Consider the following 6,000-nt stretch of genomic DNA (forward strand, 5'->3'; position numbering starts at 1 on the left):
CAATGACAAACATATGAGGTCAGTATCATGTGAATATGAATTTCTATTGTATGCTTGTATTATGCCTATGCTTATGTTATGAACGGGTTATACAGAGGGATACATCACCAAAGTGAAAGCAGTGTGGTTTGTGACATGTTGGGACAAGCATGGATAAGACACTGGAAGCAAGGTTGCTTGATAAAGAGTCAGTGTGGTTTTGGATGTGCGTACGACTGTTGTGCATATGTCATATATGTTGTACTTGTTGCACCTGTGATATTGTGTGCATGCAGTGTGGTGTATATTTAGTGTGTGTACATGTTGATTATGTAATGTTATGTACATGGTGTGGTACAGATAGCATTGTATGAATGTTCCATATTCAGTGCTATGTACATGGGGATATGTGGTATTGTGTACATATTGTACTATGTGCATGATGGATATGCGGTGTTGTGCACATGTTGGATATGCAGTGTTGTGTACATATGATGCTATGTACATGTTGGAAATGCAGTGCTATGTACAAGTGGTGTTGTGTGCATGTTGTGCATGTGGTGTTGTGTACATATGGTGTGGTGTGCATGATTGTCAAAGTGGTGTTGTGTGCATGTGGTGTTGTGTACATGTTGTACAAGTGGCGTTGTATACATGTCTTGCATGTGGCGCTGTGTACATGTGGTGTCACGTACATGTTGTGTGTGTGGTACTGTGTACATGTGGTTTTGTGTACACATTGTACAGTGGTGTAGTGTACATATGGCATTGTGTACACGTTGTGTAGGTGGTGCCATGTACATGTGATGTTGTGCACATGTTGTGCAGGTGGTGCTTGGTACATGTGGTACTGGTGTATGTGTGGGATTGAGTGCATGTCATACATGTTGTGTTGCGGGCATGCGGTACTATGTATGTGCATTCCGTAGTCAACGTATCGTGACATATGCATTCATTGTGTTCCACTCTAGACGTGTATTTATGTTATGTTGTACATCAGGGGTAGGTCCATGTATTATGTTGTACACCAGATGTAGGCATATGTATTGTGTTGTGTTGTACATCGGATATAGGTGTATGAGTTGTGTTGTATACTGGGTGTATGTGTATGTATTTTATGGTGTCGCATGTTGTGTGTGGATGAATGTCTTCTGATGTATATTATGCACGTATGCATACGTACACCGGGTGTAGGTGTATGTGTTGTATATCAAGTATAGGTGCATGTGTTCCATGGTGTTGTATGGCCTCTGTGGTTGTATGTGTGTGATGCGCACTATGCATATGTGTACCTAGTGGAGAAGGCACTAGGTGTTTGCTCGGTGTGGCAACCGATCTGATGTGTGTACAAAATAATAAAGGTAGTGGTAAGGATCGATGAAGGATAAGTATGAGTATTGTATTTCAATTTTAGTGTGCATACGATTTACTATTTTGGTCTATGATGAATACAAGTGATCTATGATTTTGGTTTATGATGGTTACATGTGATTTATGATTTTGATCTATGATGGTTATGTTTTGAGCTAACCTGATGTGATGTTTTTATACATGATGCTAGTTTGACTTGTCGTGACATGAAGTAAACAAGATTGCAAGTGTACCTTATTGATGAGCTACCAATGAGGTATGATTTGAAGTTATTTCAATTTATTTTGAATCTAATGGAAGTTATGTGGTTGATACAGGAAGCAAAGAAATGCTTGGTTGGGTGGTTAAAATCAACTGTAAGAATCAACAACAACATTGAAAAGAATTGGAATATGCAGCAATATGTTGGTAAAGCACTTCAGGAACAGGGCCATTGTGGGACACTGGTACCCAATTGTGTCCATTAATTTCCATGAGCATGCTATAACTGGAATGATGGTTTTGAGGCAGGTATTTTCCTTGGTTTTTGTATCTTCCGATGTGAGGAAGCCTTGCCAAGGGACAGACTACCCGTGATGGGGGTGCCGACAGAACTTGGAAGGTGAGTGACTGCACGGAAGGGTTGACCGGATTGCCCGAGGGACTGTGTAGCAGAGAATGGAAGGTTGGGGATGGATTTGTTTTGGTCATGAGAATTGCCAGTTGGAATCAGCTGCACAGTGGGAGTGTGCCCTGGAAAAATGAGTCGATAACTGTTCACTCAGAGGACAAGTGGCGTGGGATTGCAGCGCTAGACATTAGATGTAGCTTTGACTGTGGCAGTAGATTCTGGACTTCCTAGGAAGGAGGTGAATCCTGGTACTACTTTGAGGGTGGAGGTGTGAGCCTCTGGATTCCCTTGTTGATCAATATTGGCATTGTATTCTCTTATTTAGTTGGTTTAATAAATGTGTATATGTGGTTATTGTAAATACCGTAATGAGTTGTGTTATAAAGCTCTAGTATGCGGTATGGTTGTTATCTGGTCATGTTGTTATGCTTTAGCAATGGTCATTGTAAATACTGCAATGAGCTATGTTATAAATCTCCATGGGAAATATGTTTTGTTTTCATCGGTCTTGTTGGTTATAGGTGCCATTGAACACCGATGATGGTCTTCCCCCAAGGGGGAGGGTTCTGTAACAACCCTGGTGAAAATTCTATGTAAAAATATATAAGTACTACAGATGATGGGACACGTATTCCAAGCTAAATGGTGGACAAGAAATCCTAGTGTGTGTTCATTTGGTTGTTTATGGCTAAGGAAATTGGCAAAGGAAATGGATAAGGCATTAAAGAGGAAAAAATGTATTTTGACACATTGATTTATGAAAATAATGGAAATTAGGAGAAAAAGGAGGTGAAAGGTCACAGGTTGCATGTGAGGAGGAAAATGAAGGAAAATAATGGAAAATGAAAAAAATAGAGGCCTCGTTAATAAAAAGGCTTCTGAGGGTCAGTGGGAAAGGCTTGGTCAGTTTAGCTTTAGAGCTCTCTCAGTATTCTCTCTATGTGTCATACTCTTGGAAACTTAGATTTTTATTGGAGCACTTTGGCATTAGAGTAAGAAAGGAAAAGAAGGAAAGAGGAAGCAAAGATCAAGCAGGGAAAGGTAGGATCAAGAAACTACAGCAGAATTCATTGCAAGTATTAACTTACATGTGTATTTTCCTTGCTAGATTTGGCATGCATGGGATTGCATGTTGTTAGGTCCCTATACTACTATTGTAACCCCTTATTGTTATTAGTGAAACCGCCTTATTATATTGTTGTGCCCATGCAGTACCCATATTGTTATTATTGTGACCCATAAAAGCCCACTATTGTTATTGTTGTGCCCTTACATTATTATTGTTATGTCGGCTCTAATTATATTATGACCCCTTAGACTCCTATATGTAGAAAGGAGGTCTTGTCATTCGTATCAACCAATAATTGTTCTTTTGTGTAATGTAAAGGAGGTTGCCCCCTCGAAGAGGCTGAATTATAAGGCATTTATCTCTCTTTTCTATCTTTTTGTGAGCTAGTTTCATAACATTTGGCATCAGAGGTTTAGATTCTAGGGTTTCGCTGCTCCAAACAGGTCATCATGAAATTTTCGCTATAACATTTTTTCTGCGAGTTTCAAAAGATACAAAAAAACCCAAATGAAAAGAAATCATTCTAAATCACATGTCCGAATTTCAGATCTTTTCTCGCTATATTTTCGAATATATGATCTAACGAAGTTAGGGTTTTTGCAAGCTCCATAATTCCATCTCAAACAGATCATTGTGGAATTTTCTCTATAATTTATTTTATACAAAATCATCCAGAACTACTCAAGTGTTGAGGACAACAATTTTTGAAGGAGAGGGGCATGTTAGGTCCCTATACTACTATTGTAACCCCTTATTGTTATTAGTGAAACCACCTTATTATATTGTTGTGCCCATGTAGTACCCATATTGTTATTATTGTGACCCATGGAAGCCCACTATTGTTATTGTTGTGCCCTTACATTATTATTGTTATGTCAGCTCTGATTATATTAAGATCCCTTAGACTCCTATATATAGAAAGGAGGTCTTGTCATTTGTATCATCCAAGAATTGTTCATTTGTGTAATGTAAAGGAGGTTTCCCCCTTAAAGAGGTTGAATTCTAAGGCGTTTATCTCTCTTTTCTATATTTTTGTGGGTTGGTTTCATAACAGATGTATTTCTTTTGTACCATGGCATGGTTTTTCCAGGTGTGACAATATTTTCAACCTAGCCTTGTCATTTCCTGATAGCTTTGATGAGATGGGTTCTCTCATTCGGTTTATGTGGGATGGCCACATTGGATTCGAAACTGAGTGGGGTGGATCTCTGAACTGATAAACACATGGTGGTAGTGGTCCCTAAACCAGACTAAGGATGCACGAAGCCACTATCCTAGTAACCCCTGAACCAAACTGTGGGTTGCGGTAAAGCCAAATTGTGTGCCTCGGTGGGCCTAAGAATCCTTGTCGATGAATGGCGAGATATACGGTAAAGTCAAGAAGTGGATTTTCTCTTTGTTGGGCCTAGTGATTCCAGGATAGAATGCGCGATAAAGCCTAGAGAGTATGTCTTGGTGTAGGGCCTAGTGATCCCTGGATCGGACTGCAGATGCACGATAAAGCTTGAGAGACTAGGAGGCACTCAAATTCCTCACAATATAGGCGGAGAACTTTGGTGGCATCCACATTGATTGGTGTTTTTGACGTGTTCTATGAGTCCCACATTCATGCTTGGAATATGGCACGGGGGTGATTAGCTAAAGAGAGACTTGGCTCAGCCAATCTACGGTCAGGTGGAACGTGGTAGTCCCATCTCTGGTTCATTGCATTGATTAACGTGAAATTCATTTCATTGATTTTCATGTGTAAATGTATTGATGTATATATGGATTTTGATGGCTGATATGTTTATTGTAATTTTGTTCCTATTATGTTAGTTATATGTTCATTTTATGGTAGCAGTTATGTTTGGCTCTCAGCATGCTTTTACTTGTATTTGAATGGATATTGTATCTATGACCTAATAAGTGATAAGGAAACAAATGACATGAGGAAACAATGGTTCATGGCGATTCTCAGATAAGTAAGAGATCCCTACACTTAACTCTATTATTTACACCTATAGGTTATATATCGATGATATGTTTGATGAAATGCCTATCATGGCTAGTAGGGATCTAGTTAAGGCCTTGATCAACTACTTACTTTTGCATCATTATTTCCTTGTGCTTTACTTAATTATGAGCTTTTGTTCCATTCTAGGTAGTGGCCTGGCCTCTGGGCATGAAAACGTGGCTCAAATCCTAAAGTCACTAGCACAGAAATGGTAAGTTTGGACCACAATCGTTGGCAGACAGGCTTATGAGAGTGACTTTAGGTCTCTGGTCGCTCCCTTGCCCATAGCATGAGAGTGACTGAGCCTTAAATTGTCCAGAACAACAATGGGACCTAGGGACAGACTGTCTGAGTGGTTGACTTGTCTCTCGAGGGTTTTGTTGATGGTGTTGGATGGCTGCATGTGATGTTCTATCAATTCCACTTCCTTAAGGTTACCTAGGAGGTCGAATCTGATCTTAGTAGCCTCTCGTCTCATGTTTACCCTAGTTGGCATGGTTACTTGGGTGGATGTGGGAGGAGGGTGTTACATAGTGGTATCAGAGTGTGGTTGCGCTCTCCCTAGGCTGTGTGTTGGTCATGCTTTCATGTTGGTTGCATATGTGTTCCTTATGCATGTAGCCCATGTGCTTGTTGCATTTTCCTGGTGTTGATCATGGTTGTAGTGATGTCGCCATGTGAAGGTTTAAGGTGTTGTCGTGGTGTATGTATTCATGTGTGTATGGTTGATTATGCATTGTTATGCACATCAGTGTTCACATGTTATCAAATGCATGTGATGTGGTTGTTGTTGTCATGCATGAGATCATGGTTTGTGTAGTTTATATGGTCATGCATTGATTACTGGACTCTAGCTAGAATGATGTGAATATGGTTTGGTACTCATTTGTTTTATGTATATATATAGTTGTTATGCATGTATGGCCTTAGTTATAGTTTGAATAGTAGATCAAACATGCCTTGTGAAGTCATTGT

This window comes from Pinus tabuliformis, chromosome 3_2, assembly GCF_031772625.1.
Source record: "Pinus tabuliformis cultivar Carrire ecotype Pingquan chromosome 3_2, CPIR1, whole genome shotgun sequence".
NCBI classification, from domain to species: domain Eukaryota; kingdom Viridiplantae; phylum Streptophyta; class Pinopsida; order Pinales; family Pinaceae; genus Pinus; species Pinus tabuliformis.